The 12,904-nt window shown below is 41.1% G+C and overlaps 1 protein-coding gene across 6 annotated transcripts in view; it reads right to left on the reverse strand.

Moving 5' to 3' along the window:
• Window positions 1-12,904, reverse strand: part of TACC2 (transforming acidic coiled-coil containing protein 2) — a 225,765-nt gene that overhangs the window by 132,023 nt on the left and 80,838 nt on the right. The window lies entirely within an intron of this gene.

Here is a 12,904-nt window from a genome sequence, read left to right on the forward strand (position 1 = left end):
AACAGCCACTAGACCAGAATCTGAAATTATGGCTTTAAATTAGTTTGCAAACCACTGTTTGGGCAGATTGTGGTTTGTCTTTCATGTTACATCTAAAACAGACTACAGTATGTGACCTTGTTCCCAAGCCATAATTTGAAATATTGCTCCACTGTTCAGGTAGTATCCCAGGATTTCTGAAAAGGCAGGACAAATCATGGTTTACAGCAGGGGTGCTCACACTTTTTTGGCTTGAGAGCTACTTTGAAACCCAGCAAGGCCCGGAGATCTACCAGAGTTTTTTTACAATGTTCGCGCCAACATAACATATAACATTTATGTGTACAATGTATGTTGGTGTACCTTGCATAACCGCATTAGCCAATATTGCACAACACAACATAATTAACTATAAACATTTTTTGTAATTACTTGAATTTACTTTGATGACTTGCACTGAAGTGAATCAGCCAAGGATGCATAGCCCGGACAGTAGCTGTTGACAGCCAGCTTCAAGCACACTTCCAAATGTTCATCAGTCATGGTGGAACTTAAAGATCTTCATGTAGGAAAAGGCTGACTCACATAAATAAGTGGAGCCCTTCCTGCCTCAGGTGCTCTTATATCCCTGAGGGCCCTATTGCCTTCAAGTGGCTGCAGCTGTGCAGCTGTAAGCTGGATGCCCAGGCCTTACCCTTAAAGGGGCCACTGCTGACACCACATCTACCTCCTCACCAGATCTTCCTCAATTCCAATATAAGTGGGGGGGGGGGAGCAGATCTCTATACAGACCAGTGCAAAAACAGGGGAAAGGTGTGGGGGAGGGAAGATCTCTATATAGACATCACAGCAAGACCAGTGCAAAACCCCTTGCACGCAGAACCAACAGATGGAAGGGATGTGTGGACAGGAGAGAAGCCTGCCAGCAGCTCCTCTCCAGGTCTACTCACGAGTCACCCCCAGTAGAGTCAACGGGGCTCACTCCCAGGGATGCGTGGATGGGAGAGAAGCCTGCTATGACTCATTTTGCCTGGCGATCAACTGGTAGATCAGGATCGACTTATTGAGCACCCCTGGTTTACAGTCTTACCTATGAATAGGATCAACTTCACAGCTTGATGTTATGTCTGAACAAAACTATACTATTTTAAAAACAGAAGCGCTTCCTCAAAGACAGGCAGTTGTATCCCCCTCAACAAGCAATTAACAATTGTGCACTTATTTTTTCAGCAGTCTGGAAAGGTCCTAAATTCGGTTATCTCAATACATTATTCCTTTCCTTAACCTTTATTGAACTAACTTATAATAAAAGAACATTTATTCCCTGGTGTATACTCCAATTCCATGCTAAGATCCTTGAAGTTATTTCTGAAATCAAGTCCAACTATTAGCTAACATACATAGTTACATTATAACTATAACAAAAACATGCAATTATTTCCTTTACAATAATTAAGCCTCTGCTTATTTCTTTATTCTCTTTCAGTATTTTTTTCTTCACTAAGTTTACCACCAACCTTACATGGTAGCATCATGAAATATATTGTAAATAGCTATACTGTGTTATACTAACATTCCCGTAACTTCAGGACAAATACTTACACACCAGAAATTAAATGCTGGAAAAGTTATTCTGGGAGAACAAGCAGGCCGTCAGAATACTAAGCAAAAACTTCTAGAAGGGCTTGAGAAGCCACTTATAGATCATGATCTATAAAATTGAGAGTATGAACCAATTTCTTTTTTCTTTCTAATTTTCAAGACAGTTAAAATATTTCAAAATAGAGGAGGGAGAAACGACAGAGACTCTTGTATCTTCAGAAAGAATCACATTTATTTCAAGCTGAGTTCATAGGTGAGATGAGAAGGTAAAGATTTTATAGCAGAGCAGAATCAAAGCCGTATCACACTATACCAGGTTAATTTGCAGCGGCCATCTCCAAGTGGTCATTCAACTTACAAGGAAAGTTTTTTTCTATCTCCAATTAAGTTCTGTTAGTCTCAAGGCAGTGGTTTTCATACTCTAGGAGAGTTTGAACCACTCTAAGTCCTTGCAGGGGCAGGGGGAGGCAGGGAGGAGGCAGCGACGCGATTCCCAGGATCACATCCCTCAGGGAGCTGCAGGGGCTTGGCTGGACTTACCAGAGCCTCCTGCAGCCTCCCGAGGGTGTGGGGAGCCTTGCATGGCTGTCTGCAGGGCTCCCCCAGAGCTTCAGAAGTGAAAGTGGAGCAATCGCACTCTACTCCTGGTTTTGCGGAGGCGGGGCAGGATCTTTCACTTCTTAAGCATCGGGGAGCCCTGCAGACAGTCGCACAGGGCTCCCCGCACCCCCGGGGAGGCTGCAGGAGACTCTGGTAAGACCAGTCAAGCCCCTGCAGCCCCCTGAGGGACGCGATCCTGGGTAATCACGTCGCTGCCTCCTCCCTGCCCCTGTCCCTTAAGGGGGCAGCCCTCAGGCTGGAGTATGGCGATGCCCCAGTTTGAAAAGCCCTGGTCTCAAAATATTAAAGAGGGTCAGACAGTCAATTGTTTTTAAAAAGTGAAACAAATCACACATTCATGTCTTCACCCAGAAATGAGGCTCATATGGTGTAGATCAGATAACTGGCAGAAAATGTTGATGAGCATTTGCTTTTATGTGACTTTTTAGAAAAGCACCCATGTCAGACATAGAACACCCATAATGTACACAGTCTTATATAAGCATTTCTGTAATAGAGCTGCATGCCTGTAACAAAGTTATTTTAAAAGGCTGGAATCCTGCTAAAGAGTTATTTGATGGGGGGGCGGGGCGGCGAGGAGGCTGAATCCAGTGGTTCTCAAACTTTTAGCACCATAACCATTTTTAAGAATGAGAATCTGTCAGGACCCACTGGAAGTGATGTTATGACCAGAAGTGACATCATCAAGTAGCAAAATTTTTAACAGTCCTACACACACTTACCCAGGAGTAAGTTCCATTTACTATCATTGTTAAAAGCATATACATAGTACCCTGTTAAAAGTACAAGTGTGTAACATTTGTTACAAATGTTACATGTTAACAAAAGGAGTCACATACTATGGTAGCATCTAGTCTAATATATTAAAAATAAAATATTGAAATGAATGGGGACTCAGCTGAAATTGGCTCGCGACCCATCTAGTAGATCCCAACCCACAGGTTAAGAAATAATGCTGTAGGCGCCTTTCTCCTAGCCAAGCTCATTTCTAGTATCTGAGACAAAGCCTGAAGAAAAGTACAGTACTCTCAACTATTTACAGGAAAAACCTAATTATCCACTGGTTTTTCACCTGCAGTTTTATCTTGAAGCAATGAGAAGGGCCTTTTCATTTAAAGTAGAGGTGTCCAAACTTTTTGGCAGGAGGGTCACATCATCTCTCTGACACTGTCAGGGCTGCGGGGGTGGGGGGAAGCAATAATTTACATTTCAAATTTGAATACATTTACATAAATGAATACATTAGAGATGGAACTCATATAAATGAATGAAGGTCTTGCAATAGCTCATGGCCTATAAAAGGCCTTGCACAAAGAAAGGTCTTGCACAAAGCCTTTCCTCTGCTGCCACTGCTGCATCACAGATGTGAAATAGCAAGCAGTGGAGGGAGCCCTCATCCCACAGCTCACACAGGAGGTCGAACAGTTGGCCGTCACATAGAGCAGTTGCATCAGGCCAGTGTGGACTCCAGCAAGTCACCGGAGGACCAGAGCTCATTGGAGACTGGGGACTCTCAGCGGGCCGAATTGGGAGTTCTCAAGGGCTGCAAGCAGCCCGAAGACTGGGGATTGGGCACTCCCGATTTAAAGGAAAAAGCATCCTTTAACAATAGCCTTGCTATTGCAGCAGGCAGACAATAAATCTCTCTCTCTCCAGGTGCTTAGAAAAGCTTCAGTATAAGGCAAGTGACTCCTCCCTTCCCCCTGAAAGAATGCAAAGTGAAAGTGATTATCACCTCCTCTTTGCATTCCTCCCCTTCATGTGAAGTCTTTCTAAACACCTGGAGAGAAGAGTTTGATTGTCTGTCTTCTGCTTACCAGTACAAAAGCATGGCTGTTTTTAAAATCGCTGAGCAAAGGGACATTGTTTTTTAAATGGATTTCCTTTAACACAATTTTTGGCCTCAAGGGGGGTTCTGGGAACGGAACCCTCATGGATACCAAGACTCAGCCTGTACACATATCATGAACACACAGGATTTTTGATTGCTCATTATAAGAATCTTCCTTCAAGCATGTATATCAAAGAAAAATGCTCTAACAAAAGCCACTAAGAGGAGCAGTCACTTCAAAGGGCAAGTCCCAGTCACATACAATGCAACATTTTCTTCCACAGGTGTGCTTTGCTACAATATTAGAGCCAATATAGAAACATTGAAACAATGGAAAACCACAAAATTCTTGACTTGTATGCACAGAACCTTCTTCCAAAATTCATGTTGATTTTCCATTTGCTATGCTTTCCTCTTTGCAGTCCACCACAAAAATCACTCCAAACCACTCTCATGGGGAACAAAATGTGATCACTAAAATTTGTTCCAAAATGAGAACCACGGCTTTCCACATGCTAAACCCAATAACTTCTTAACACAGACATTATAACTGTATTCTAATCTTGCCTCTGCCACCAACACACTAGTTAGTCTTGGGCAGCTTGCCCATTTCACATTGTCAATTGCTGAGATAAAAACTACAACTACTTAATGGATAAAGGGAGATGGAGTTTGAAAGCACCTACACATACTTGCTATTATATCAGTCTCTTATGCTTTTCAAATTTCAATCCTTCTTCCGACACTGGACTCTTTGATTCTGTGCCAGCTCAACAGCCACTGCAGTATCGAGTAGTCCCATTGCAGGGCTACTTCCCTTACCTGGGGAAAGGGGACGAATGTCCCCTTCCCCCAAGGAGCCGCCGCGGGCTGCTGGGCACGTGATGAATGCCACACTCACCACTTTGGTGCCGTAGCAGCCTTGTGCACTGGGCAGCTGTAACTCTCATTGTAGATGATCAAAGAATGCCCAGTGAAGAGCTCCATGAATTGTAGTTTAAATAAGTATTAAGCAAAACAAATTAATGAACATTACAAGTTTTTACGTAGACATGTCTAAAGCATTCCATCTAGGAGTCACCTTCTGTTGCAGTTAAGTGTCACTGCACTTGATTTGGAAGAGCTAAGGGACCACAGTCGAAGCCTACCAAATGTTTGTCACATTCATGTTTTAATTTGTATCCTGGCACAGTTTGCTGCTATCATCTAAATACCCTTAAGCAACAGACAAATCTGGTATGCAAAGGAGCGTGGGTAGGAAGAGGAATGCAGGTTATGCCCCAACAGGCCTGAAGGCCACTTCAGCAGTTGTTCTCATGTGAGAATGAAGGGTGGGGCAAAAGGTTTTTTTAAACTGGATTTTCATTGGATTACTGTTTCTAATTCTAGTCTGCATGGAAGATGAACTATCAAAAATATGTAGTTTGAGATTTCCGCACTTGCCACAGAACTTGCAATATCTTTACTTTTTAATTTTTTGTATTTGTTTTTAATAAAAAAAGTATATTAAAAAAAGAAAATTGGAAAAAAAATGGATAATTCAAAACAGAAGAAGAGTTTTCAAAGTTACACAGTTTTAAATATACATGCATCCCACTTGAGTTTACTTCCACTATTTGCCAAAATACTATGTGACACACACAGATAAGCCCAAAACCATCCAAAACACCTCTACCAATAAGAACAAGGGGACAAGATATAATTTAAGAAGCCCCTCACAGCTTTGGGCAAATGACTTTAAATTGGAAGAACAAGTTCAGCTCACCCACTCCTCATGGCCAACCTGCAAATCAGCAAGAGATAAGGACAAAACTAAAATAGCAGAGATGTTGTAATGTTTGAATTGAAAAAATGGATGCATGACTGCATGATAAGCTTAGGCAGGTATGTTTTGATAGCCAATTCCAAAGCAGGAGAACTGCCACAAGGATTACCTATACTGAGTTCCTGTTAACTGGTCCTCTCCTGCACACTTGGAAGAAAGGTCCCTCAAAATCAGTGGGACTTACTTCTGATAAATGTGCATAGGCTAGGGCTGTGAATTGATTGAATAACTCAAGTAAGCAGAATGCCCACCCTTTAAGCTAACCTCTGACCAGACATCAGCGCAAGCTAGGTATAGGGAGTGGGCAAGTGGAACTCAAACCAGGCAAGACAGCAGGGGTCAGGAGAAAGTCTCATCTCTCAAGGAGTCTCCCCATACATAGATTTTAATGTGTAGAAATGCTCATAAGAGTGTCACCTCAGTATATGCTGTGCTTTGGCCATATGAGACTCTGAGAAAATGTGAGCCTTTTCCCACTTAAGAACATAAGAAGAGCCTGACTGGATCAGGCCAAAGGCCAATCTAGTCCAGTTTCCTGTATCTCACAGTGGCCCACCAAGTGCTTCAGGGAGCACACAAGACAACAGGAGAGCTGCATCCCAGTGCCCTCCCTCACATCTGGTATTCAGAGACAGCCTACTTCTAAAATTAGGAGGCTGCACACACACATCATGGCTTGTAACCTGTGATGGACTTTTCCTCCAAAAATTTGTCCAATCCCCTTTTGGCAATCTGGCATCCAGGCCAGATGCCATCACTACATCCTGTGGCAACTGTGAATCACTTGGTTCACACTCTAGAAAAATGTACTGGCTCCTAGCCTGTCCTCATACCCAGAAGACATGATTCAGCAATTATATTTAGAATTGTCCTAACACACACCTTTGCAATATCTAATCAATACTGAATTTTCAGATGCTTCTCATCATAATGACAGTCAAGGACATCAAGTTTCAGGGAAGAGGGTAGCCAATATTTCACAGAAGCCTGCTCTGTTGTATTTCACCGAACACCACAGCACTCCAGTCTCATCTATGAAACCTTTTGACCTGTGAGAATCAATGAGATAGTCTAACTTATGTCCCATCTATAAATTTATGCAGGGGTCTCATGTATATAAACACTGAGGTTATAAATCTATGCACACTTACTTGGGAATGCATTTCTGTTGAACTCTGTGTGCTCTACTTGCAAGCAAAAAGACCTAGAACCAAGCTGCCCTTTCCATTAATATCAACAGCACACAAGCGTGCCTAACATTCTCAAGATTTGTTTGCGCCAATAGCACTAACTTGAGCTATACATATCTGAGACCACTTACTATCCTAACCTCTAAGAACAGCCAAATTCTGGTCTACATGTAAGCCTGTTTTGCTTATGATACTGGGATAGCAACTGGTCGGGTTTAATTTAGGGGTAAATGTGGTATGAGCCCCTAGTGAAGTGATGGCGAACCTATGACATGTGTGTTAAAGGTTACAAGTCACACTGTTTTGGGCGACATGCCAGCATTCACCAACACCTGACTACAACTGAGCTTGTTTTACAAATAGTTCATTTTTGAAATTATTTGACATTTCTTTATATAATATATAGCACCATACACGACTGGACTGGATTTTTTTTAAATAAATGAATATGTAAAGAATTGCTTCTCATTTGTTGGGGGGGAGGGTGTGACATGCCAGCAGAGACAACCTAGGCATTTTCCAAATTTTTGAGATGCCAAGTCCAAAAGTTTCACCATCATTGCCTAGATCATGTTTCTCAAACTATGGATTGGGACCTACTAGGTGGGTAGCAAGACAACGTCAGGTGGGTCCCCATTCATTTCAATATTTTATTTTTAATATAGCAGATTTGATGCTACCATGGTATGTGACTGCATTTGGGGAAATGTTACAGACCTGTACTTTTAATAGGCTACTATGCATATGCTTTTAACAATGATAGTCAATGGGACTTACTCCTGGGTAAGTGTGGGTAGGATTGCAGTCTAGGATTGATAAAAAATTTTCTGCTTGATGATGTTGTTTCTGGTTATGACATTGCTTCTGGTGGGTCCTGACAGATTTTCATTCTAAAAAGTGGATCCCGGTACTAAAAGTTTGAGAACCACTGCCCTAGACTAAAGTTGCCTCTTTAAAAAAAACAGGAAAACATAAAGCTTTTACTTTATCATACCCTAACAAGAAACAGTTCTAACAATCAAATATATTTACACCTTAATAAAACTATAACATATTCATTGATTTAATTTATAACATTTAGTTGAGTCTTTTCCCTTTCAGACGGAAAAGATGATAATCCAAGGGTGCTAAGAAATGAAATCCACTGTCCAAAAAGAATCATGCAGAACAGACGGCATATTTATTGGGAATTACCAGCTCACACTGTATATTCCTCAGAGAAAGGTTGAATCAAAATGCAACCTTCCTTGTGCCTGCTGAAAGTCATGACAGATATAAGCTTCTTCCACAGGTGTGATCTGTTGAAGGACTTGATAGGTGAAAGTAAAGCCTGTTCCATCCTTGAAGTCAGGGGTGCCCAAACCCCAGCCCGGGGGCCACTTGTAGCCCTCAGGGACTCCCAATCCGGCCCACGGGGAGCCTCCAGTCTTCAATGAGCCTCTGGATCTCCAGAGACTTGCTGGAGCCCATGCTGGCCTGACACAACTGCTCTCAGCATAAGGCCGATTGTTCAACTTCTTGCGTGAGCTGTGGGATGAGGGCTCTCTCCACTGCTTGCTATTTCACATCTATGAGGCATCCGAGACAGCGAAGGAAAGGCCAGCCTTGCTTTGTGCAAGGCCTTTTATAGGCCTTGAGCTATTGCAAGACCTTCATTCATTTATATAAGTTCCATCTCTAATATATTAATTTATGTAAATTTTTCATATTTGAAATGTAAATTAATTCTTTTTCTGGCCCCTGACACAGTGTCAGAGAGATGATGTGGTCCTCCTGCCAAAAGGTTTGGACACCCCTGCTTTAAGTGAATGGATTCAAGTCCCAGCAGTATATAAGGACCCTCTATGCCCTCTGGATCATCTTCTCAACTGTCCTCTCACCAACTGGCACTTCAGCATTCTGTACTCCCATCAGGAGCCCCTCCCATCAGGAAGAACAGCGCAAACCAATTAACACACCATTTCACAATGCTATTTTAAATACATAAGCATCTGAATGAGGTGGTAAAGTCCCAGGGTGGTACAATGGGTTGTACCACTTCAGATGGGACATATCCCCCATGTTTAAAAAAAGGTCTCAGCAAGAAGAAAAACCAGCATAGTAAGGAAACAGTTTTAGATCAGATTTTTCTCTGCTGTTTCAATTTTTGACTTTTAAGGAATTCATTTTAAAACAGTGGAGCATTAAAAAAAATGCCACCCTTCTGCAGAACTCCACAACCTCACTGATCTAGCTTTAGACTGCCCTGTTGACAATTCTATGTTCTTGATGTGAACCCTATTCCCCCTGGAAGTCTAAGCATTTCTTCAAGTCCTTTGGGGGAGCTTGGTTGCACTATCAGATCAGCAGTCCACTCCTCAATCTCTCCCTTCTGTACAGATTTCTACACCCGTGGTTTTTTAGCATTAACCACAATTAATGTTAGCCTAGTTTTAACCAGGGTTTGCAAACCAATTTTTAACCCTGGTTATAAATTATGTGAGAAGTAAATGCACATCTAATCTCTTAAACATTATATCTGCATTGGGCACTAATCCAATTTTTTTTAAATGCACACCACATTGTGACTTTTATAAAAGGTGTATATAAATTGCTTCCCAGCATACTCTGGTTGCATATGTTCTTCAACTTCTAGAACACTCGCCATGCTGGCAACCTTCCCTTTGGGTTCAAACCCATTAAACATGGCAACCTCCATATATTTGAGTACTGCCAGTAAAAACATGGTGGGCTCCATGCATTATGGTAGAAAATGGCAGCCTCCATGCATTTGAGTTGACTCATCTACGACTCGATGCCATTTTGTCATATGTTAAAAAAACTGGAATAGAGGCATGCTCGTGATGTAACTTCCTTCTAGCTGAAAAACATATGCAACCTTATTTAGGCAATTTATAAGCCACTCTTTTGGGACAGAGTTCCCAGGGTGGTTTAAATAAATACAGTAAAAGATAATAAAGATGATAATAAAGTCACAAAAGTGGCTGCTGTTATAAAAATACTTCCTGTTGTGACAGTCCGAAGCCACAATCACTATTAAAAGTTGAAACTACGGCCTTTCCCAGCCAGGCTAGTCTATGCAAATAAGCAGTCACCCCTCTTTCTTGAACCAAGTGTATGGCTTGTGAGGTGAATGAGCCTGTCAAACGTACCCTTGTGACATCTGGAAAAAAATTATGCTTGGAAGCAACTCAAATTAGCTACATTTAATTCAGAAGTTGTTACTTGGGATAGGAATTTCACCACAGGTTCATTTACTTAAACCAAAGTAGTTTCCTTACATCAAGGAAAGAAGAGACCTAAATTGTAAATGTGCAATAAAAATTGTTCCCCGTGACTCACAGTCAAGGAAGAGGGGGGCCCTCCATCCCAATGCTAATGGAGCATATCACTGTTTCTTTAACCAAAACTGTAAAGGTTATTATGAACAATCAATACTCTCACAGTACAAAGTTATTTATACTTTGAATATGAATATGTGGTTTTGAGATTTGAATTACTTATTTAGAGCAAGGATTGGGAAGTTATTTTTTTTATTAGATTAGATTAGTAACCCACATTTTTCCCCGGAGGGCACCAAAGGCAGCCAACAAAAATTAAAATACAAAAAATATACCATATATTTGTGTACTATTTAGGTTTATACTCTCTATGATTTCTGTACAGAGTTCTCACCTATCAAATGTTTATGCCTAATAAAGGTTTTGTTGACTGTTGACTGACAAAAAATATACATTAAAAAACTATAAAATACAATAAAACTATAAAATAAATAAAAACTAGCAGTTCAAAAACAATTAATTACTAAAAAAGCAGCTATCATACCCTCTACTGGTCATCATAGGTTTTCCAAAATAAAAAGTCCTCACCAGAAAGTTAACAATGAAGGAGCAATTCTCAAAGGGGAGGAAATTAAACAATACAGGCGCCACCACCAAGAAGGCCCTTTTCTGGCTGCATTCCCCTAACCTCTCTTGATGGGCGCACAACCAGCAGGGCCCTCTACGATGACCAAAGATAACAGTCCAGACTGTACGGAAAAACGAAGTCTCTCAGATACACTGGTCCCAAGTCACAAAGGGCTTTAAAGGTCAAAAGCAGCACCTTAAATGAGTCAAACTGCTGACCTCCAGCAACCCCACAAGCTGCCACATTTTGCACTAGCTACAACTTCCAATAGTCCAGCGTCCACATCATGGATTTCTGCATGAGGAGGACCTCTATCTTGTCTGGATTTAATTTCATCTTAGTGGCCATCATCCAGATTTCCAACTGCCTCCAGGCAGCTCTCCAGGACAACAATAGCCACCCTGGCTGAGTTCTTCTGAAATACTGACAACTTGGTTTCCCCAAATGACTCTGACATCTGCCAAAATTGAATAGCTGAGAATAACCTTCATAGACCAAACCCATTAAAATGCCTTTATTGCACTGAGATCCATGGTATCACTTGGGTTGGGGGACGGCCTAGAGACAGTTGCTCTTGAGAAACAAAACAAAAATATAATATCTTGACTGGACAGATGGAGGGACAGCATTTGAGCTCCTGTTACACACTGCCATCTGGAAGACATTTAGCACAAAGCGACCCCATTTTTACGCACACTCCACACATCAGTTTTTCAGGTCATCCCTTTGCCTCAGAAACAGTATTCAAAACAAAACCGTAAAAAAGGTTGGCTAAAAGTGTTACAAAAAGGACCCCTGAAATTCATTTTTAAGGTGACCAAAGATGAAGAATTGCTGAAGAAATCTGTTGTGACATCAGAGTTCTTGCCTTTTTTAAAAACAAATAAATGTGAGAAAACACACTCAGGTAGAAACAGGGGGCAGAAATTCAGAGGAAGCACACAAATGTGCAACAGGAAGATTTTTAACAGATCACCACAAGATAGCTGTTGGGTCTGTATTAAAGCCATGTAAATAAGAACATAAAATAAATACACCTGGTATATGACATAAAGGCAATTAGCTAGAAACTAATAGGTGTCACCTGCCCTGCTCAGTTGCAGATATTAGCCAATTCTTGATAGGCATATAGACAATCGAAAGTTATAACACAGGCAACAGAGAAGTTACTTATGTTTTGCAGCATGCATGAAAAGCATATTGTCTGTCAGTATAAAAACATGATACAAGAGATCATAGCCTTTGAGACTCTCAAGTAGCCAGCACACTTGCATTAGACAAAGGCCTTACTGCAGTGTTGCAGGAGCAATATATCTGGAAGTCTCTTAGAATGCCCTTCCAAATCAAAAACCTGAAGATGCTCTGTATTCTACTGCAGTCTTCAGACTATCAATATACAATTTTTCAACAAAAAGGTTCACAAAATGATCTACATAGCAAAAATAAATAGTTCTCTGTCCCAAAAGGGCTCACAATCTAAGAAAGATGTACTACAAACAGTAACTAGAAAAGATGCTATGCTGGGATGAAGTTTCTCTCCCCCAGCTAAGATAAAAGGAGCACCATTACCTGAAACATGATGCCACAGTTCAGATTCTTGGCACCTTAATGTCAAAAGCACAGAAAGCCAAGGGTGATCAGCTCTCATTATTAAAATATGGAATACAACAAAAGCCACAGTTCTGAACCCACTTTTAACTTATTTTAAATGGTCTGACAAGAATGATGGGAAAAGATCCAAACTAACACTGATCCAGTTCACCTTCAATTTCATATGCATTTACCAATGGTACTCCATTCCAACACCAGCCAAACTTCATTTTCTTCAGAATAATTCATTCTAATCCATGGGGTCACTCTCTCTAGAAATGCCTTCCTGAGCCTTCACCCTATATTCCACAGGTTGCATGATAGCTTCATAGTTGGATGCCAACAAGCAAAGGCTCC

This window comes from Tiliqua scincoides, chromosome 3, assembly GCF_035046505.1.
Source record: "Tiliqua scincoides isolate rTilSci1 chromosome 3, rTilSci1.hap2, whole genome shotgun sequence".
Classification (NCBI taxonomy): Eukaryota; Metazoa; Chordata; class Lepidosauria; order Squamata; family Scincidae; genus Tiliqua; species Tiliqua scincoides.